General features: G+C 62.9%; 1 protein-coding gene across 29 annotated transcripts in view; it reads right to left on the minus strand.

Moving 5' to 3' along the window:
• RBFOX3 (RNA binding fox-1 homolog 3) overlaps window positions 1-22,749 on the minus strand; it is a 182,381-nt gene that overhangs the window by 115,808 nt on the left and 43,824 nt on the right. For 17 of the 29 annotated variants that reach the window (XM_074607335.1, XM_074607328.1, XM_074607320.1 and 14 more), the window contains exon 1: window positions 22,159-22,328. The exons of 11 other annotated variants lie outside the window; for them this stretch is intronic. The gene's annotated coding sequence lies outside the window, so the exon portion shown is untranslated. Of the gene's footprint in view, window positions 1-21,690; window positions 21,948-22,158; window positions 22,329-22,749 lie in introns of those variants that run through there. One more of the 29 variants, XM_074607310.1, reaches the window with a different exon arrangement.

The raw sequence follows: 22,749 nt of genomic DNA on the forward strand, positions 1-22,749 counted from the left end.
GCAGGTTTGCAGGCGGCTCTGGGTGGCTGTGGCACCGCAGCGCAGTGGGTCGCGGGGATGAAGCATCCCCATCACCTGGCACGTCCCAGCCCCTCTCCTCCAGCCGCGCAAACAGCCCGTGGTCCCTTCCAGCCAATTTCACCAAACCCAGAGGGAAATTCCCGATTCCTTCCTGCGAGCGGAGCCCGTTTAATCAACCTCCTGTTATCCAATTCGGCCACGAGCCGAAACGTGGGCTCACTTTTCCTGCTCGGCTTTCAGCCTTTCTGCCCATGAAGGCTGCAGTGTTTCATGTCCCCCCCCCCCGCATCTCCCTCACACACAGCCAGGAGGGGACGCGGCCGAGCTGCCCGCCCGCGGGGACAGAGGGGTTTGGAGGAGCTCCTCGCCCTTCGCAAGGTTATCTGCTCCTGGTGAAGGCTCCTCCATCCCGCCTTCTGCCACTACTGAAAAGAGCGTGTCAGCTCCCCCCGGGCCCCCGTCCCGGACCACACATCCATCTGGGCTCAGCATCCTGTGTCTTCTCCAGCACAGTCAGGCTGATCCTAAATCCATAACCCACACTTGAATAGCTCATCCATTTAATGGCAGATAGCTGCCAGCAGGCAAATCTGTCCTCTCAGCAGCAGCAAAACCAGAGCTAAGCAGTTGCCTTTTTTTTTTTTTTTTTCCTTCCCTTTTTAAATCAATTGTGAGGCCACATGGTCCATCGCAGTGATCTGGAGACCAGGAGCCACCTCCAAGCCGGAGCGGGCTGGCTTGGCTGCCTCTCACAGCTCTCCTGCCACAAGGTGACATTTCCCCCTCCATCCTCCCTACCCCAGGGAGCCGCCAGGATTAATAGTTCAACAGGGCTTTGGAAATATGTGTGCCGAGAGTTATGAGCCTGATTCATAATAGGAGTTCCCTCCCCTGCTACAGAGATTAATCGTCGGCGCAAACGCAAACACCATTTGGGCTCAACCGTCCCGAAACGCAGCGCAGCTGGAGCGGCGCGCGCCCACGGGGCCGTGCCACGCGTAACGTGGTCGGAGCCTTTTGTCTGTGCCTTTACCTTGAGCATTTGGGAAAAATAAATTTGTTGTAGAAAGGATCAGTTTGAAGGTACTGAGCGTTGCGTGCAAACAAGGTGCGAGCCCTGGAACCTGCCTGTGATCGGGAAGAATTCCAGACAGCCCTGGAGGAAGCTCTGCTCCAGCCCGAGACCGGGAGAACTCAGCCCATACGGGCACAGGCTGGGTAACACCTGATTTACCCTTAAACACCTTAATGAATGTAGCGAGAGCCTGAAATCGCCTCCGGAGGAGCTGCCCCCTCCCACCCCATGGCTGGGGGAGCCGTGGGGCAGCTCCAGGAGATGCTGCTCCAGGACCCTCCTGGCTGCTCCCCATCCCGAGGGGACCCGCAGATGGAAAACACAGACCCGGCACTGCGAATAATCCCGCTCAGCATCCCGGCTGCTCTGTCCCCGACGGCGCAGAACTGGGTGCCGGGGCCTCGGCACCAGTTAAACCAGTCCTCCCCAGGACGGGATGGGGATCTCCCTCCCCGAGAAGGCAAGGACCAGCCCCGCAGCGCACGGCCTTGGTGCTCTGCAATTAGCTCCTTGGGTCCCTCCGACGTAAACAACGGCCAGGTAATTTTTCCCACGCTGTTTTACCCAGCCCCAGCCGGAGCAGCTTCCCAGGTTGCTGGAATCCTCTACAACCCCCCGAAGGATCAGCAAATGATTTTTTTACTCTTTCCTTTCGATTCGAGAGAAGGCGAGGGATCTTGGCTCAATAGTAATTAGAATGAACTGCAGCTTTTAAGCAGTTAAAGCTCACGTTACCACCGAGTCGCAGGAACAACCTACACCAGGGTCAGATAACCAAAAAAATAAATCCTGAAGGAGCTGATAAGAGTTGGGACCTGCCCGGAGCGGAGCTGCCAGCCCTGCCCGCGGCCGCTGGGCTGGGAGGGATGCGGGGAGGGATGCGATGGAGATAGCACGGGATGGGGACCCGCACGGGGACACAGACATGGCGGCAGGAACCTGCCCTCCCCGCCATGGGGTGCTCGGCCTTCCTCCCCAGGGGAAGGAGGGGAAGGAGGACTCCTGCACCTCCCCACCATCCTGACACCTCCCCGGCCAAAGGCAGGGGTCTGACGCCAGCTCCCTGAGATGGATGAACAGGGGGAGCTGCCGGGGGACACCCCGGCTCTTCTTCCAGCTGCTCTCCCCGGGCCCAGCCCCGCAGCCCCCCACAGCCCCCAGCCCCGCAGTCCCCCACACGGGGCCAGGGGCCGCGGTGCCGGCAGAGGGGTCCCGCTGCAGCACCGGTGCTGGAGGGGAAAACGGATTTACTCTCCCTGTCTGCCCCGGCTCTGCCCCCCCAGCCCTCCTGCCGCCCCCCCTCCCCCCTCTGCGCATCTCGCCTGCTCCTCACCCCGAACCAAGGAGGATGCAAGTTCAGTGGGGCTGGATGCTACAGATTAGATTGCATCTGTCTGGGTATAAATAATTTACTGCTTGATGGTCAGAGTGAATTTAATTAGTTCTTGTTCTCCTGATAGAATCAGCCCACCGCTGCTAAAGCATTTCACTCCGAATTAGCCTGAAAAGGACTAACAAGGCAGTGCTAATTTTACACACACGACATCCCCCGCAGTCTCTGAAAATACAGCTCCACGGAGCACCGCGCACGGGGCCGGGGAGAGGGACGGCGCGAGGGAGCGAACCCGGGGCAAAGACCAGGGAAGGGGGATGGCGGGTGGGCAGAGACGGGGAGGAGATGGGCAGAGACGGGCAGGAGATGGGCAGAGACGGGCAGGAGATGGGCACCGCCTTGCAAACACCCATCCCTCTTCCTTCTGCTCTACCCTTACTTCCAGCTCCTGGGGGCTCTGGGGAGGGGGCAAGGGGACGGGGACCTTGGATCTGGCAGAGCCGATGCTGCTGCCCGCCAGGTCCCCTCCTGCCTGGGCAGGGGGTCCCCAACAGCCCAGCGCCTGCCTCGTCTGCGCCCCCCCGCAGTGCCAGGGTCAAGCCAGGCCACTTCTGCAGGCCTTGGAGAAACACCAGCGCACATCAGCGCTCCCTGGAGACACGCACCCGGTCACCTGGAAGGGAGAGGAGAGAGCGGAATAGCGGGACCGGCCATGGCCACGGCCCCTGGGCACGGGAGACAGGCACAGAGCCCTCCGGCAGTGCCGGATCCCAGCAGCCCCCCAGCCCTTGGATGCGCCCCCAGACCAAACAGACAGCTCTGGCCCCCCCTGTGCAACGGGGACCCTCCACGCTCAGAGTCCCACCCAGGCGCAGGCAGCCCAGCCCAACCCGTGACACCAAGCCAGAACTGGGCTGTCCCAGTGGGTTTAGGTGCAACCCAAGGAACCAAAAGCGGCAGAAACGCCCGCGTTCCGCACGCCGGCTGCAGTCGCCGCAGACCCCAAGAACACACGGCCGCGTGAAACACATCGAAAAGGGGGAATGGCTCCCAAAAGGCTGCTGGAGTGGGGAGAGCCAGAGGCAGCGGTACCGAGGTGGCAGGGACGGATGCCGGACCCCGCAGCATCGGCTGCGCGGGGTGTTGGGGGGCAGCGGGGCAGGAGCGGGGCAGCACCCCCAGGGCCGCCCGTCCCTGTGAAGCATCACTGCGTGTTTTCCCTCCACTCTGTAACTAGACCCCGGTTTCTCCTGTAAGGACGGAGTCTCATTGACCGCAATGCTTTACTGGTCCTGCCTCCCTCCTCTGACCTACCCTGTCTCCACCAGGATTTATGCTCCACATTAGCAGTCTGCCAGAGCCGCTTCCCGCGCCGCCAGGGCGAGGAGGCACTGCAGCCGCCCGTGCCACGCTGCGCCGAGCCCCGCCGGTAACCCCAAACCCCACCAAACACCCCCGGGTGACACCCGCCCCGGGCACAAACCCCTCTGCAGACACGAACCCGGGATATTTATGCCTGAAAGTAAAATTCTGGGGACGCGGGGCCAGCGGGGAAAGGCTGAGCGAGCACTTCCAGCGGCAGGGATTCTCCGGGCTGTGCTGGAGAGAACGCGCTTGGGGGGAGCACGCGGGGGCTGGGGTGCTCCTGCTGATTTCTGCCTGGAGAGGAGGGAGCGGAGGGGCACCTCCATCCCCAAATCGCCCCCCCAGCAGCTCGATGGCCGCCTCCCCCGCCGGGACGGCCACGTTCCTGCGCAGTCAACTAACAGGCTCCTTTTCTCCGCTCCCTCCTAATCGCAGGGCTCTGGCTCTAAGCCTCTAATCCAACATGCAGCATCTCACTCAATAAATCACCCCGTAAAGGCAAACCGGCCAACAGCTATCGGCAGCTGTCAGGAGCCTGCGGTCGGAGCTCGCGACCTCTCCCTTCACCCCGACAAAGGGCTGCGGGACCACCGGCGACGCAGGCAGGGACCGCAGGCAGGTCAGGTGCCCAGGCAGCCCCAGGGCACGGCGGCACGGGGGGGGGGAGCAGCATCCCTGCCTCCCCGAGCTCGTCCCCAGAGCCGCTCTCCCCCTGCCAGGAGCACGCCTGCACCACCTTGCCCTCTCTGCTATTTACACGTAAGCTGGGCTGACAACTCCTCTTCATCACGGTGCCAGAGTCTTCCTCAGAGGCCATGCATCTCAAGCAGGACAGCACCATAAATATTGCATAGGAGGTGTTTCTAATCTAGTTATGGGTTCAGCCTCTCACGCTCTTCCATCAGGGAGCCTTGGATTGAAATTGAAGTGTATTAGTATAATTTTATCAGGTTTTATTAAGCCTAGGGTCTTACGTTTTTGATATATAGTTTTAATTAAGTTTTAAGTCAAAGAATGCAGTCGCTCATATTTTATCTTGCCATGTCACATCAGAGGGAGGCAGTTAATCAGCACGTACAAAAACTTCCCATCACCAGTGATGAACGTTCATGAACTTTGCCTGCAGAGACCATCTTCCCTCCATCGCTCACAGCGGGCGCCCACGGCCTGACCGACCCCTCTGCCCGGCTCCGGCTCCCCCTCCCCACGCCTGCGCTCCGGCAGGGATGGAGGCAGGAGGGAAAAACCTCGGGACAAAGAGGGGAAGAGGGAAGGCAGCTCCCAGGCAGCTGGCACCGGGGGCTGCTCCCGGCCGGGCTCGGCAGCAGCAGCTGCCGCTGCCAGCGGGAGTCGGGCACCGACCCAGCGCGGGTCCCGGCAGCGCCGGCGAGAGGCAGGGGCTGCCCGCGCTGCCGCCCCGCTGGCCTCTGCGAGGGGATGGAGCCAAGGGCCACGCTCCAGTTGAGCCTGTTACCCAAAGCCCCCCCCAAAGCCCCTTCCCCCCAGCAACAGCAGATGGGCAGACCCAGCGTGCAGGGTCGTGCAGCCGCCCACCGCGCGCACCCAACAGCCAGCCCGTGCACCACAGCGGCTGGGAGAGGGGAGCGGGGCTGGGGGGGGCTCTGGGTGGGGGGATGATGGCCAGGAGCAGCTCTGGAGCCAGGTACTCATGTCAGCCAAACCCCTCCGGACCTACAGCACCCCCGGGGCTCTGACGGCCAAGGGGACCCAGCCCCACGGCGCAGCCATGGACTGAAGGGCTCCGTCTCAAACCATGCAGCGTTTTGTGCTCAATTTGCTCCGGCCGCAGGCAAGCGGCCTTGGCACGCGCGTGCCCGGGAAAGCAGAAACTGGGAATTTCCCCACCAACGGAGCAGGACCGCACCAGCAGCAAGCACAGAGCCGGACCCTGCTCCTTCCCGGCGAGCCCCCTCCCAGCCGCAGCCCCCGCCGGCTCTACGGTTGGGCCCTCCCCAGACACCCACAAACCACCCTGCAGAGAGCTCAGCCGCGCGCCCGTCCCAGCGCCAGGACAGTCACCGCTCCCTCGGGACGGACACACGGCTCCAGGCTGAGCCTCGCGCCAGAACCCGGGGCCAAACCTGGATGGTTCCCTCCAAGGTGGGAAAAGGGAATCCCAGCCCTCAGCCACGGGGCTGCCCAAGCCCACAGCGGGCACAGGAGCCCCCCAGGGATGGTACAACCCCCGGCAGCTGCCAGCCCCAGCAAGTCAGTGCTGCCTGGGCTCCCAGGAGCATCGCCAGCCGGGTGCACTCTCTCCTCTAAAACGAGTGGTTTGGGGACATGAGGTCTGTGCCTTTCCGCCAGCGAGGGCGGCAGATGGCATCGCAGCTTGCACTGCTGCTGCCCTCGCCCTCCACGGCTCCCTGGCCCGGGGAGAGCAGCTTCTCCCCGGGGACCCAATGCTGCGGTGGCAGCAGATTGCTCGCGGGTCCTGGGAAAGGCTGGCTCATCCTGGCTGGAAGGAGCAAGACGCAAGGGCAGAGGCTCCCCCCGGCTCCACCTGGGTGCCCCGAGGTGCCCGGCTGCCAGCGCTCCCTCCCCATGCGGCCCCCCACCTCCAACACAGCCCCAGGCGCTCACTCCATGTCGGCCCCTGCGCACCTTCCCCTGGGGGACCAAGGCAAACCCCTGCTGGCAGCCCCCCCAGCCATGCTCAGGTCTCCAGAGACCCGACCCGGAGCATCCCCGCATCCCCCAGCGGCGCCAGCCCGGGCGGCAGAGCTGCGGGAGCTTTGGGGACACACACACACCCCCCCACGTGCCAGGCTCCCTTCTGCTGGGGACAGAGACCTCAGAGGATTTCCGATGACAGACAGCGACAGTCCAGAAACCTTTCAGGTCCTGGAGCTGTTCTCATGCGAGAAGCGGAGGAGCCGAACGCAGACCTGTCTCTCCAAGTTGAGGCGCTTAAAAATTTATCATCGAACTTGCAGAAATGAACTCAATTAAAAACCATTTTAATGGCGTTACATTAAAAAAAATAACTCCCATATTTCCCACGTCAAGGTTCCTGTCTGTAAGAGCAGCAGAAACCTCCGAGCGCGGCATTACGAACGACGGGGTAACGCTCTGCCGGTAACAGCCTACGGCCCCAGCCAGTGTGCGCCCCGTGTGCCGCGCTGGCAACGGGGAGACCCCGGCAGCGACGCAGCCACGCAGCGCGGTGAGCGCAGCCCACGAGCCCCAGCGAGCCCTGCGTCCCACCCAGCCTGGCTCCCGCTTTGCTCCAGGCGCTCCAGCAGCAGGGCCGCAGGGAGGAGGGAGCTGCTCGGGTCCCGAGCGGTGCTCCACGGGCACCGGCAGCAGCCTCAGCGCGGGGGGAGCTCGCCCCGGCCCTCCTGGGCTCGTGGAGAGCTCGGGTTCCCACAGGAGCAGGGAACCAAGAGAACCCCGAATGCTGCTGCCGCCTCTGCAGCTAGGCAGCCCCATCTCCCAGAGCCCCCCTGCCCGGACCTACATTACTGCTGCTGCCCTGCCCTGACCCGCAGCCCCCAGCCCAGGCTGGCGCCGGCCCGTGGCCCCGAGCCCCACAGAGTCTGCACTGGCCATGAGACCCCCGCGGCACATCCAGAAGGAACTAGGCGGCCCCAGGGAGGGGGTAAGGGACCGCGGGAGCTCTCAGCCCTGGAGCAGAGCCCGCTCCCCGGGGACCTGCTCGAGCATCCCGCTGCCTCCCCAGAGAGCCATGTCCCACCCCAGGGAGCGTGAGCGGCGCCGACAGCCATCCCGGCAGCACAGAGCTACGACACCATCAGCGACGGCGGCGACTTCCTTCTGAAGAGGATGGAGGGAATCCCAGGCGGAGCAGGAATGGTTCTGCTCATCAGCTGCAAGACTGAGAGACTCTGGGGGATGGGGAGCGTATTTTGCATTTCCTTCCTTCTCCTTTGCAAAGAAACAGAGATTTGGGGTTGGAGTTGAGTTTCATCCAAAGAAAAGAATTTCCTTCGAAAATAAAGCAGTTGATTGCTTAACTCTCTCTGTCCCCCATATTCCCATTAAAACAGGATTTGAAGCAAAGAGAGAGTGTCAAGCCAAGCAGCCCCAACTCCTCCAGAATCACCAGGCATGTGGCTTTCCCTGGGGCCGTGCCGTTGCTGGGGCAGCTGCTCGCCCCTCCGCGCCCCACCGGCACGGGGAGCCCGGCCGCAGCGGAGCCACAGCTCGCTGAACAAGGGGGGGTCAGGGCAAGCCAGCAGCGTCCGTGCCGCAGTGAGGGGAGACTGGCCACATCCCCCTCCCCGAGCAGTGGTCTGTGTTCACAGCCGCGGCCCGTGGCAGAGCAAGGCTGGGCCACGCTCCGAGGCAGAAGGTGCCGACGGAGCCGCATCCCAGCTGGAAAAGGATCCCTGGGGAGCCCGGGGTGCAGCCTGCGCAGGGGCTCCTGACCCCGCAGCGGTTGCGAGCGCGTCACCAGCCCTGGGCAGGGCTGTCCGGGTGCCAGGCTCCTGGGCATCCCTGCATCAGCTTTTGCAGCAGCTCCCCCTTTTTTTTTTAAAAAAGGGCGAACTCAGGTGCTTCGCTGGGCTGGAGGAGCCCTTTCCACTCCAGCACGGTTAGCACTGGTGCTGCAGCCCCCTCCCCTCGGCACAGGCACCTCAGCCCCTTGCCCGACAGGCAGGGGCATCCTGCATCCCTCACCCTGCCCGCATCCTTCATCCTGTATCCTGCCTGCATTCTGCATCCTGCCTGCACCCTGCCTCCTCCTGCCTGGGCCCACTTCAGACGGAGCTCAGCTCCAAGGCACCGTACCAGCAAAAGCCTCCCACGCACACTGGCCACGGCCGTCGCTGCCCGGGGGCTCCCGCGCTCCCCAGAGATGCTGCTGCCCGGCGGCACCCCACTCCCCGCGGTGCATGCAGCACCTAAGCCCTGTGCTTGGCATGCAGCACTCAAGCCATGCAGCACGCCAGCCCTGCATCCCCTGCACCCACAGCAGTGCCGGGCGGGTGCCGCGGTGCACCAGGAGGGTCGCGGGCAGCCGTGCCGAGGCTGCAGATAAATTTTAACTGGGCAGCAAGAGAGCAGGGGAGAGCGAGCTGGAGCGCGAGCGCGCTGCGTGTCATTTCAGTGTGTGTATTTATATCCTTCACCGACGCAGCATCCCTTTGTAACGCCACGGAGCGTGTATAGTCAGGGCTGTCAGTTCAGCGGCATGTTACAAGTGTTTGATATGGAGATTTTGGCAGTGGGAATGGATGTACCTCGCTGAGAGGTTTATGTAAAATGACAGCTTCTGGAAAATGAAGCACTCGGATATAAAAAAAAAAAAATAAAAAAAAAATAAGAAAAGTACAAACAAAAGGGAAGAGAGGCCTTCCGCTCGGTGAGTCCAAAACGGATTTCTCCTCCCTGCCCGCCCGCGAGCATCTCCCCAGTCTCCCCGCCGCGGCCACAGGCAGAACGCAGGCAGCGCACCAGCTGCACCAGCCCCACCAGCTCCGCTCGGCTGGTTCGGGCTTCACACCCGCGCTCCCCCGCCTCAGACCGCTGCCCCATTTCCATTTCATCACTCCTCCTCTCCCCCTTGTTTACGGGGCTGAGCCTTTTATCGCTGGCTGCGCGTGGGCGTGCGCGGGCGGGAGGAGGAGGAGGATGCCTGGAGAGCGCTGCTGTCAGCGGGCCCGGGGAGATGCTCTGCAACTCCTGCCATCGCAGCGCTGGGAAGGGGGGGATGCTGCGGCAGCAGAGAGAGGCAGCGGCCGGTCCCCCGTCCCGCTGTGGCAGGTCCCCCCCACCCCACGGTGCCGTGCCGGGGGACGAATGCTGAGCTCTGGTGGAAGAGCAGCTCCAACACCCACCAGGAGTCTCCGCCGGCGGACACAGGCGGACGAAGCCCAGCCAGGGCCGGAGGCACCGCAGGGGGAGCAGAGGGGATCCCACTCCTGGGGCAGGTCGGGATCCGGGCTCCCTGGGGAGCAGGGGGGTTTGCCCCCCATCGGCTCCCGCTGCCCACCTCACCCCCACCGGCTCCAGCACCCCACAGCCGCGGCAGCGAGGGGGGAGCTTGCCCCAGCCAGGAGGGAAAGGACCGGCAGTACCCAGCTCCCACCTCCAAAGCCGCAGTTGCCCCAGCGTGCTCTGCCGCAGCCAGCCCGCTCCTCCGGCTTTACACCCTCCTCCAGCCCGGCGGGGATGCGTGCCCATGGCCAGGGTGGAAGCAATTCTTGCTGCAGCTATAATGATCCATAAAGAAGCTGACTTGTTTCTTACCTCTCCGAAATGAAGGATGGTGATTACCCTACATCCCAGTCCACAAAGCTTAATCCAAATTGATGGCCTCCCAGAGATTGCTTCTCTTGCCCATCACCCAATCTCATACCCGACTCTGCCCTACCCACCTCCACTCAGTAGCAAAACATCGGAGTAACTCACGCGGGCTCTGGACAGAAAGGCCATTTATCCTGAAGTGAAAGGCTCCTAGACGAGACATTAAATTAACGGCGCGTTAGGGAGAGGTGGCAGCGCCAGCCTCACCTTCCTACGGCCCCCGGGCAGCAGGGCAGGGTCCGCTCGCACCCCTTCGGGATGGATCCCCCTCTGCAACCCCCGGCTGCTCCTCAGGGTTTTCGCAGCAGATCCAGAGGACGGGAGAGGACCAGGATGCCCCCAAAGCCTGCCTCCCCAAGCCCCACCATACACCCCAAATTCACGTCTCTGGATAAACCCAACTCCAGGGCACACAAGAACCCGTCACCACTTCGCACAAGGGCTCGCGCAGAAGGAATCACCAGTCCTCGAGTTCTGACCTGGGTCAGGTCCAAAGCATTCCCTGCCCCCGCGGCTCCCCCGGGGCAGGGGAAGCTCAGGCCCAAAAGAGCATCGACGGGCTCCGAGGGCTGCAGCAAGAGCTTCCCCGCTGACCACCCGCCCGAGCACATCGCTGCAGGGCAGAGCAAAGCCCTACAACAGCACACGCTCTGCAGAGATCCCAGGCACGGCCGCAGCCGTGCACCCACGCACCAAGGCAGGCAGCGTCCACGAGGAGCTTTCATTTCTAACAGCCCTGCCAGAGAGCTCGGAGATCAGCGCCCAGCCAGCCCGCTCCTCCTGGAGCGGGACAAACCGACCGGCCACGCAGCAGGGCACGGCCACGCAGCAGGGCACGGCCACGCAGCAGGGCACGGCCACAGGGGATGCCAGCGGGGGCCTGGAGAGCAGCGCCGCTGCGCCCACGCACCCCTCGCGCTGCAAACCCTGCGCCTGCTCAGCGACACAGCACCCGGGGCTCCCTGCCCCGTGCTCCCCCCACGCAGCACCAACACCACTCAGCTCCGCCGCCGCCCCGCAGCCTCCCCGACCGAGAGCATCTCCCCGATGCTGAGCCATCGGCCCCAGCGCCCCCCATGCCGGCACTGCAGCTCCCCTCCCCTCCCCGCACCGGGGTGCGCCGGCACCGCCATGCCAAGGGAGCAGCGCGGTCGGGCAGGCGCGGGGCCGGGCCAGCTCTGGTCAGCTATAAATATCCAGGAGAAGTGACAACAAAGGCTGGAGCTGAGCTGTGCATCACGGGAACAGCACCGCCACCGAACCGAACGGCCCTGCAATATGCCCCCCGCACGCGAGTGAGACCTGGGAGGACGCGCTCTGATGTCCCATCCGTGGCAGAACCCGCTGGCACATGCGCGCTTGTCCCTCGGCCACCCGAGCAGCGGGGCTCGCGTGTGACCTGGCCAGCAAGGCGGTGGGCCAGCCTTGGCCACGGGCACCAGGACGTGGGAGGTGTCCCTGCCCAGGGCAGGGGGTTGGAACAAGATGATCTTTAAGGTCCCTCCCAACCCAAACCATTCTGTCATTCTATGAGTCTACGACACAAACCCGTGGGAGGTGGCAGCTCTTTCCCTGGCAGCACCAGGCTCTGGCCACCAGGCTCCGTCGGCTCCAAGCACCCTCCTTACCCAGAGCCCCACTGACCCCGGGCATCGCTGAGCAGGAGCCCGCGTGTCCCCGGCTGCCAGCAGCCCCCTCCCCTCACAGGGCAGCTCGGGGGCTCCCACAGCCCGACCCCGGGCAGACGAGCTGATCAACACTCGCATATCAGCCCTCCCTTTTGCTCACTTAAGATATCGTCATTTCTGCCGCACCACAGGTGTGCGCGGCACTTAGAGCCAGAGAAGCCGCCGAGCTCCCTGCCAGGAGAGCTTGCTTTCTAATTAGACAGATAAGAGCAAATCATGACAACAGACCACCGTGGGGAACGGCAGGGACTGCTGCTCCGGGGACAGCGGGAGGGCCAGGCCCTTTCTGACACCTCCTCCGCTTGCAGCCAGCCGCGGGAACACGGCGGCAGCCCCCGCTGCAGCCGCTCCCAGAGAAAAATCCAGCAGGAGGAGGAGGAGGAAAAAGGAGAGAGGGAGCTGCTGCAGGGCAGCGGGGTCACTTCCCTGCTCCCCACCGCAGCCCTTCTCCCCAGGCACCGCAGGGTGCTCGGACCAGAAGTCCCACCTGCGCTCCCAAAGGGGCAGGCGGGAGGGAAACACGCTCGGCGCAGGATGAGGCCAAAGCCGCAGCCACGCCACGGGCGCTGCTCTGCCCCGTGGACACCGTGAGCCCCTGCCTGCGTCTGTGGGGAGCACCCACGCAGACAGCACCCACCGCACATGCCGGGGTAGAGAGTCTGCGGAGCCGACACACCTCACCCCGGCGAGGGACAGCCCGTCCCGGGTCTCCCCACCAGCTCCGGCACCGGCCCAGCACCCACCGCAGCCCAAGGGAAACTTGTGCAGCCGGGGAAGCCCCGCACCCCTCGGAGCGACGGGGAGCGCAGGCAGCCTGACTCACCGCCGCGCGCCCGGCGCTGGCTGCCATCGCTCCCACCGCCGCGGTGGTGGGCGGCCGCGCCGGGAGGGGATGAGCAGGGATGCGGGAGGAGGAGCCGAGAGGGGGCTGCAGGGAGGGTGTCCCCAGAGGAACAAGGAAAACAAACCCAAACCCAAGGGATATTCACGGAGCCGCCCCGGCCACGGAGCGAGCGTAGCCATGAAGGCGTCCGTCTAACGGGAGGATCCCGGGCAACTCCAAGCGGATCCAAGCATCGCTCCCTCGTCCTCCCCCAAATTCTCCTCCAAACCAGACGTCCCCGCACGGTGCAAGGCTTCGGTGCGTGCGCGCGCATGTGTTTTCATCCCAGCCTTTAAATGAGGTCTTTGCTGAGAATTTACAATTCCCCCATGGCCTCAATCTTGCAAAGATTGCTTTTTTAACACTGTTGGGCTTTAATTCTAATAAGCCTCCTCTTTATTAAGGAACCAGGTCACATTGCCTTGACACTGCAAGAAAATCTTTCGTCGGGAAGGAAAACGGAGAAGGGAAAAGTGAAATAAGGAAAGGGAGGGAGGAGGAAGACAGGGGAGACAAACAAATAGAAGCCGCTCACTTCATCCGGGGGACTTTCTGCACCAGGCTGGCAGCCGCGGGCCAGCAGCGGGGCTGCCAGGGAGAGGTGCCTTCCCGCAGCGCCGCTCGCACCCCCGAACGCGCAGAATTATTTCTGGTGCGGCTTCACCTCCCACGCAGCCTCCCACCCTCCGCCGCTTAAACACGCCGAGAGGAGCAGGAGGGGAAGCTTGACAAAACTTTGACAGACGTAATGAGGACAGGGTTCAGCCCTGCCCTGGACAGACGGCCATCAGCGCCGGCCCGACGCGGGGCTCCTCGTTACCTGGTGGGTGCCGCGCGGCCGGGAAGCGGCGGCGGAGCGGGACCAAGTGCCCGCGAGACCCCCATCCCCCTGCCAGCAGAAATCAGAGCCCTTCGCTGGCGGGAGGAGGCAGCAGCATGGCTTCTCCTTCCCGTCAAACACAACTGGTCGAATATGGATTTTTCCCTTCTGGAGGCTCCCGCATCCCCACCAGCGCCCGGCCCCTCGGCTGGTCGGGGGTGGGAGGGGGGTGGGGTGCTGCCCCCTCAGCTCCCCAACTTCTTGGGCTCGCCTGGCTCCAGACGCGTTATCACAAAACATCTCATGTCGCTGTCTTATGTCATGGCCATCGCCATGGAAACGGGCTGATCTCATACCCCACCTCGGTTCCCTGCGCCTGCATCCGCGGCCTCCCGGCGCAGCATCCGGAAAGGGCTCGTTTGGGGCTCGTTAAACCTCCTGGCTCCGTCACCTCCCGGACAACGAGGCCCTATTCGCCAAGACGCAGAGCGAGCCAGGACTGCAGGGCACCGGTCCCCACTCCCAGCGCCTCCCACCACCTTCCCCTTCCATCCCACAGCCCCGCAGCCCCCCCCGCGCCTCGCAGGAGCCTCGTGTCACGCAGCAGGGGACGTCCCAGGCTGTGCCGATGCACCGCGGCGTGCATCCGTGGCACATCACAGGAATCCCGCATGCCGGCAAACCAGTTAATCCCTGTCCCTGACGGCGTGTTGCAGCCCGTGGCGGAGCAGCCCTATTCCCCTGCCTGCACCTGAGCAAAACCCTCCCACGGCACACGGGGGCTACGCAGGGACGGAGGGGGCCCACGGTGGCACGTCCCCTGCAAGAGAAGTGCCCCACCAGCATGTCCCCGGTCCCCAGTCTGCTTTGGGGGATGGCTACAAGGGGGCTCCTGCACGTGACAGGCTACGGCCACCACAGCGTCCCACGACGCCCCCTCACAGGGCTGCCAGGGCCACGAGGACGCCAAGAAAGCAACGGAGAACCAAACCCAGCACCCGATCCCAGGGCGGGAGGGGATTCCAAAGCCCGGCTCCCGGCACTGGGACCCGCAGCCCGGCTCAGCAGAGGCACCGCGGCGGCAGCTCCACCAGCAGCGAGGTCTGCACCGTCCCAGACAGGGAGCCAGAGCCCCAGCCCCGGTTTTGCGGGGGTCGGAGATGGGGATGGGGCCGTCACGCCGTTGAGCATCCAACAGCCGGGCACTGCTATTGGCAGCTCGGTGCGGGAAGCCCCAGTGTCTTTCCCACACCGAGGGGGACCCAAACCCACCCTCCAAATTCCTCCGGCGGGGTGGTTTCTTCAGCAGGAGAAAGGCAGGGCTTTACTAAGCCAAACACCTCAAGCACCGGAGCCGAAAATGCCTTTTCCAGGGTCAGCAAAGGACGAGGCTCCTGAACCGCAGCCGCTCCCCCCACGAGAGCGCAGCCAGGATTACAGCGGGGGGGCACAGGGCTGCTCCAAATGTAGATGTTTTAATTCTCAACGCTAGCAGCTGCACTTAAGGCAAGAGAGGCAGGGAAGCCATGCACAGGAGTAACCATGGCAACTTCACGGAAGTTAAATAAAAACTTCTTTAAAAAAAGATAACGAGGTCCCTGAATCATGCTTTATCAGCTATGTTGCTATAAAGATCGAGATACAGCCAGCTCAGGATTCCTAATTACTTCTGCAATATACTGTAGATAGCTTCATTTAAAAAAAAAAAAAAAATCTGGCTATGCATATAATTATTTAGGCCCCTCTCCATACTGGGATTTGCACATTCCGTGAAGCACCTTCCCGTGCGGATGAGCCTGCCAGAGCCCCCCCGCCCCGTGCAACCCCTGCCTGTGCGGGGGCTCTGCGGCTGCGCCCCGGTCCTGCTCCACGCCACGGACGTGGGAAAGCCCCGCCGGCGCTGCCACCGCGCCACGCCGGGATGCCGCCGCATCCCCTCCCGCTGCGGCGCTGCCGGAGCCCCCGCACAGCAGCAGGAGCATCCCGTGCAGCCGGGCCCCGCCGGCGCAGGGCTCCGGGCGACTGCAGCAGCAAGGCGCTGACATGCAGATTACCTGGGCTGCCTGCAGAGCCCCCCCGGCGCAGAGCCATGCTCTCCGGCACCAGCCACCATTTGCAGCCGCCGAACACGACTGAGCCCCCGCAGGGGCAGCATCGCAGCCCCCCACCCCGCGCCCGCCGCCGAGGGGCCCGCGCAGCGGGGCTGTGACACCCCAGCCGTGGGGGTCACCTTGCCAGGGCTCAGAAAACAGCCAAAAGCGGTCTTTGTCCCCAGTCCGGCCGGCAGCTCGCACCAGCGCCATGCCTGCTGCAGCGCTACCGCAGAAATTCCCCCACTGCCCAGGCACCAAACCCTGAGTTGTGAGAGATCCCCGAGCCTTTTTTTTTTTTTTCCCCCCTCCAACAAAACAGGCTGTCGGCCAACCCCAGTAACTCCTGGGGAGGGAACGGACCTCCCCAGACCCCGCTCCATCGCACCCAGGAGCCGGCAGCGCGGTGCCCACCGGGCATTACGGACACAAACGCTGTTTGGGGAAGTTCCATTAAAACCCAGGGTTTCCATCAGCCGCAGGAGCGGCAGCGGCCGCTGACAGAGCATCTGCCAAAGGTCTCCCAGGGACCTGGGGTCTCCCAAACCCACAGACACAGGACACCACGATGAATCCATTTGGATTCTTTATTTTCACAGCTTATGGTAGGACTACGTGAATTATACATATTATTTACTGTGTCTTTAAACTCGTTTCATTTAAGCAGATTCCGAATGAAAATTAGAATTCAATTAAAATGGGGGGGGGGGGGGGGGGAAGTCAGCATTTTGAAGCAGATTATTAAGTAAAGCTACGTTAGACACATTGGAAGCACAAATATCCAGGAACAAGTTCTATATTTGAAAGTGGATTTATTCAGCAAAGGAAGTATCATCTGCAGTCCGCGGACTGAGGAACCAGTAATCAAGGTCAAGATTTTATCAGGAGGTCTCAGATTCTCCCATCTATGTTTTACCCAGAGCTTGATTAAGAGTTTAGAAATCTGGAAAACGCTCCCTTTTTTCTCCAGCTCCCTGCTTTAGAATTAATTGTTTATCGATCTGACAAGAGGAAAATATTCTCTCCCAGCTGCGGAGGAGCTGAGCCTGTTGTCAAAACTTGTTTTATCACTTCCATAAATTCTGGTTGCAACGACTTCCCCTGGGTCAATAATCCCGGGTTCTCTGAGCTCCGGCGGCGCTCACCCGGCTCACTCGTTCCTGGAGATGATTTTAGCGGATTACAGAACTCCGGCCAGTGCCCGGATTCCCAGTTTTAAGGAATCCTGAAACCATTGGACCGCCCAAAGGGACCACCACTGGTCCCACTCAGACCCCAGTGAGTCCGGGGCCTCTTATATATTTAAACCCCATTTTCACCCTCCTCCTGCCTGGGCAGAGCCAGGCGGCCGGGAGGGCACGCCGCGCACTGCGGCACGCCGGGCACGCACATGCCGGGCACTGCGGCACGCCGGGCATCACGGATGCCGGGCACGCAGATGCCGGGCACCGCTGCAAGAGGGGAGAGGAGGGAACTGTCTGGGGCTGGCCAGCCGCCATCCCCGGCCCGGGGGGGCTGCAGGCAACATCTCACCTCCCCCGCGGCAGCACCAGCCGAGATGGTATAAGAAGAGCCTGGGTTGGCCCGCACGAACACACGGTGCCTTCGATGCTTGGGAAAACCAACAGCAAAATGCTGGGGAGAAACCACTTTTCCCTGCAAGAAAACGCTCCGGCCCCTCCTGCCGCTGCCGGATCCGACCCCCCAGCCCCTGCCCGCCCCAGGCGACGGGGGACCGAGCACCGGGGCCGCTCCCGGGAGCGGAAACCGCTTCAGTTTAAAATGGCACAGATGCCCCCACTGCCAAGGCACGTCCCTGGTCCGGGGCCGAGAGGGGAGGGCAGGGGATGGCAGCGCGGGAGCAGGCTCGAGGCTGCCCAGCAAAGCCGGGGCCGGGCAGGAGCCACTGGCAGGACGACCCATGCCCGGCAGCAAGGGGGAGAGAGGGCCGGGGGACACGTACATGCTGGATAATGAAACATGAAAAGGGATCCCGCGCTCGTGTGCTCATTTCTACCCATTAGAAATTCAATCTTGTCTAGTCTAGAAGACACAATGATGCCTGAAGCATCACTGTGCGAGCCGAGCAAAGGAGAGCGCTAGCTTTAGATTGGTTTATTAAAAATAAAGTTTAAAAAAAAAAAAAAAAAATTTAATCTCAATAACTAATGAAATAACAGAGAAGAAAATTTTGCTTCCTTGTCTGGTATCGCAGCCTGTCAATTAATTTGCAAGAACGCACATCCCGAAATACCTCAAACGATTCCAGCAGAAAGCCCTGGAACAGCCCCGACAGCAGCCCCTGCCTGTACTGCGAAGGTCGGAGAGGGAAACAGCGGCGGCTGCCGGTGGCCCTCAGCAACCCGGCCCCGGGCATCCCAACCGAGCATCCATGAACATCCCCACCCCAAGCATCCCAACCGAGCATCCATGAACATCCCCACCCTGAGCATCCCAACCGAGCATCCATGAACATCCCCACCCTGAGCATCCCAACTGAGCATCCCAGCCCCGAGCATCCCAACCGAGCATCCCAGCCCCGAGCATCCCAGCCGAGCATCCCAGCCCCGAGCATCCCAGCTGAGCATCCATGAACATCCCCACCCCGAGCATCCCAACTGAGCATCCCTGAGCATCCCGGCCCCGAGCATCCATAAACATCCTGGCCCTGAGTATCCCAACCGAGCATCCCTGAGTATCCCAACCCCACAGCCGCAGCATGGGAAGAGGCACCCTGGTGGGAGAAGGCGCCAGAGCCCTCGGCTGAGGCTGCTGCTGGGTCTGGGGGCAGCAAATGCCCTGGGGCAGCCGGAGCAGGACAGGGCTGGGAGGCAGAGCAGGGTCACCGCGGGCGCTGGGTGGGAGGTGGGAGGCCTGTCAGCTCACACGCTTGAAAATACGTCTCCTTTTCACTCCATTGTACTCATCGGCGATGAGCAAAAGGCGTTCAGCCCCAGCCGAAAGCAGGCTGCTCTGCAGGTCCCCTCTCAAACCCAGCCGAGACACCGACTCACTCCACAACCCCGGGGAAGGCACCTCATCCTCCTCCACTTTCTTCTCCCAGATGTGCAGAGAGGACAGATGTTGCCATCCCGTGTCCTCCCCCCCCCCCCCCTCCGGCGGAGATGCCCCAGCGCTGCACGCCCCCCCCCCCCGGCTGCTCCACCGCCAGCTCAGCCTCCAACCTCCCCCCCCCGGCTCCCCTGCCTCTCCAACCGCTGCTCGAAAAAGACCAAATCATTCGCAAGGACTAATCGTTCAGTGTACTCTCACCCCATAAGACTGTAAATTAAAAGAGAACTCAAATAAATTAAGGAACTTCCCTCATGCCTTTTATTATCTCAATAACCTTCAGAGGCATTTATCTACCGTCAGCTGATCCATTTGAAAAATTGTGACGACAAACTAATTTAGTAAATGCACACACTTAAAAACCTTTATTTATACTCTGAATGAGCAAATACGGCCTGTGCTGGACGAGCTGCTTGAGACACAAGCCTGGTGGGGACACTTGTGTCCCCCCAGATGCCCAAGCCCCCCCTGGCGCGTCCTCCTACCGGAGGATCCCTCTCAGGCATCGCGGCCACGCAGCGAAACCGTCCCATGCAGCTGGGAAAGGAGAAACCCCTGCGTGGGGCAGGGAGGCAAAGACTCCACAGTGGCGGGGAGCGAAGGCGACGCTCAGGCTGTCCGGCCATCCCACCGCCTGGGACACCGGCGCAGGAATTAAGGACGACATGTTCTGGCGAAGGGAGATGGAGAAACAAGAGCAACTGGGAAAGAGGGCCCTGATTTTGAAATGGAGAAAAAAATCCCAGCCCTCATCAAAAAGCAGCCGCGTAAGCAGGGAAAGTACAGAGTACGCACGACTGGCCAGGTTTGGAAAAGGAAAGCTGGGGGAGCTGCTTTTCCAAAGGCAGCGTCGCATGGAGCAAGGGTCGGCATCCCAAAACATCCAAAAACCTCCCAGTCTGTGCAGGTCCCTCTTGTCTCCAGGAGCAGCAGGAGGGGCAGGACGGTGCTGCGGCATCCCTGCGGGAAGCACGGGGTGCCCACGGGAGACGCCAGCCTCGTGCCCCCGAAGCGCTGCCGCGCACCGAGCGGCGCAGGGGAGGTGTCTGTCGGTGACGGCTCCTTCAGCGCCTCCAGCGCTGCGAGGCCGGTCCCCACGCGGTTCCTAAACCGGGGGAAGGAGCAAGAGGCACGACCATTGGGCTAGGGGTTTCCCAGACCCATCCCAGTCTCTCTGCGCTCTGTCAGGTACCCGGGGGTGGGCTCACGGCCACAGGAGTCCACCAGCCAGCTGGCCTGTGGGCTCCAGACCACTCATCTTCAGCGCTCCAAACCCGCCCCCCTTCAGGTCCCTACCCGCGATTTCCATCCCTGTGAGAGGACCCCACAGCCGTGCCCCAAAAGCCACCCCCTTCATCCTGGCAAAGGTTTACCCAACGCTGCAGCAGAGCCTTCGGGTGCCCTTGTGCCAAGGTTCGGTGATGCTGAACGATCCCACAGATCACTTCAGAGGAGAGGACGGGGGCGGCGGGAGGGAAACCTGCTGTATTTTCTGTGAAATAACAAGCCGAGCCTCAGCACAGCTCCCCGGAGCCAAGAACAAGTTCCCTACGACTGGCCAGACCTGGGTAGCCCTGCCAGCCCCAGCCCACTGCAATCAGCCCTCCACAGAAATTAGCAACTCCTGGCTCTTTCGCCATCTATTATCCAGAAAAAAAAAACCCAGCCTTCATTTCTCGCTTTGTGAGGCTTTATCACGCCTCAACTGCTTCAGCCTGAAACCAGGCAGCTCTTCGGGGAACAGACTGCCTTCATCTGTGCTCGCCCAGCACAGCTCGGCCTCCAGCCCCGCAAATAATGCCGGGGCAGCGGAATACACCCTGGAATCGCTGTGAGACGAACCACGAACCCCGGAGAACACCACGCAGAATTCGCAGGGAAAAAGAGCGAGGTATTCCCCGACCTCGCAGCTTCCCTGGGCTGTGTGTCCCCCTCCCCGTCCCCCCCCCCGGGGACAGAAACCCAGGTGGCAGAAGCCACCCTACCCGAGGCCAGGCAAGCCAGCGAGTTCCGAACCTTCACGAAAGGCAACCAAAAATAGTCAGTGCTGTTCATGTCACGCTTTGCGGAGGGAGAAGCTGAGAAATCCCTGCTCCCCCCTCCCCATCCCTCCACCTGCGCACCCAGAGCTCCCTCCAGGGCAGGAGCTGGGAGGGAGGGACACATGTCCATGCTCCCCCCCCCGGCTCCTGCCACCCTGCTGCCTGTCCCCATGGTCACTCCCGGACCCCCGTGCCATGTTTGTTTACTTCAGACATCTGCCTGGGAGCGTTCGGAGGCGATGCTGCGTGCGGTGCAGCCTCCTGGCACGCACAGCGACGGGGAGGGGGACACACACACACACCACGGGCTGGCTAATGGCACCGTGCATTCCCACCCGCGACACAAATAAAGCCGGTGACTCCGAAACGCCTTCTCCATCCCTCCCTGCCTCCCTTCATCCTTCCCTGACTCTCTTCATCCTTCTCCATCCCTGCCTCCCTTCATCCCTCCGTGCCTTCCTTTATCCTTCTCCATCCCTCCATCTCTGCCTGCCTTCATCCTTCTCCATCCCTCCATCCCTGCCTCCCTTCATCCTTCCATGCCTCCCTTCATCCTTCTCCATCCCTCCATCTCTGCCTGCCTTCATCCTTCTCCATCCCTCCCTGCCTCCCTTCATGCTTCTCCATCCATCCCTGCCTCCTTTCATCCTTCTCCATCCCTCCCTTCATCCCTCCCTGTCTCCCTCCTTCATCCTTCTCCATCCCGCCCTGCCTGCCTCCCCACACAGCCGGCACAGCCTGCTCGCCTGGCGAGGGAATTCCTGGAGGAATGCAGGAGAGGAAAAAGCCAGGGAAAGGTGTCTCGCTCGCCCGGCTCTGACCGTCGGCAGCGGGGCCCAGATCTGCCCCCCGGAGCTTTACCCGCTCCCCGAAGCTGGCCAGACCGAGCAGGAGCCTCTCCTCCTCCTCCTCCTCCTCCTCCTCCTCCTCCTCCTCCTCCTCCTCCTCTTCCTCCTCCACCCCATTAATCCCGACTCCACCTCGCCCAACTTTTTCTTACAATTTACCTTCACCTGGAGGGTGTGATTTTAATTAGCGCAATACTCCTGTTAACAACAGCAGCTAATTAAGACATCCGTGAAGAACCTATAACGCCAACTTAATGAGAAGTTGTGCCGGAATCCTGTCGCAGGCAAACCAGTCGCTGCCGACTCCAGCTTCAAGGGACGCCGTTAACGGCGGGGCGGTGGGGGGGCTCCGTTACCGGACCGGGGCTCAGGCACCCCCAGCCGCAGCCAAACTTCATTCCGGCCCCCCCCTCCCCGGGATGCGCTCCCCCGGGCTCCCGGTGAACCCCCCACCCCCGGGGGCACTTCGCCGCCGCCCCCTCCGCGCCGAGCTCCCGGGGCACGATCGGGGCGAGCTGCCCCCGCCCTCCCTCCCGCCGCCTCCCCCCCGCTCCCGTGCCCGGTGCCGCCGGTCGGGGATGCCGCGGTGCCGCCGCCCTCCCCCGCCCCCCCCGCCCGGTGACTCACGCGCTCAGCGGTGCCCGCCGCGGCGGCGGAGGCGCAGGGCAGCCGCGGGTCCCCGCCCGCCCAGCGGCATCTCCCGAGCAGCGGCGAGCGGGGCGGCCCGGCGGCGGGAGCGGGCTAGTGCCGGCCGGGCTGGGCTCGCCTCGCACGCGGCTGCGCCCGCGCCGCCGCCGCCGCCCCCGGAGCCGCCGAGCGAGCGAGCGAGCGCGCGCGCCCGCCCCCGGCCGCCGCCGAGCGCCGCGGGGGGGGGGGCACGTGCGGCCGCCCCCGCCCCGCCCCGCGGCCGCCACCGCCCCCCGCCCGCTCTCACTCCTCACTCCCCCCCCCCCCGCCGCCGGGGGGCTGCGGGGAACCGCGGGGGGGCCCGAGGGCGGACCCCACCGCCCGCGACATCCCACCCGTGCTCCGGACACGCTTTCGCCCACCACCCCCCTCCACCTTAGGACATGCTCCCACCTGCCGCCCCCCCACCGCAGGACACGCTCCCACCTCACACCCCCCCCACCACCCTTAGGACACGCTCCCACCCGCGCTCTCCCCCCACCCGTGCTCAGGACACACTTCCCACCTGCCACCACCCCCCCTCAGGACACG

The sequence above is a fragment of the Larus michahellis genome, chromosome 14 (assembly GCF_964199755.1).
Source record: "Larus michahellis chromosome 14, bLarMic1.1, whole genome shotgun sequence".
NCBI classification, from domain to species: Eukaryota; Metazoa; Chordata; class Aves; order Charadriiformes; family Laridae; genus Larus; species Larus michahellis.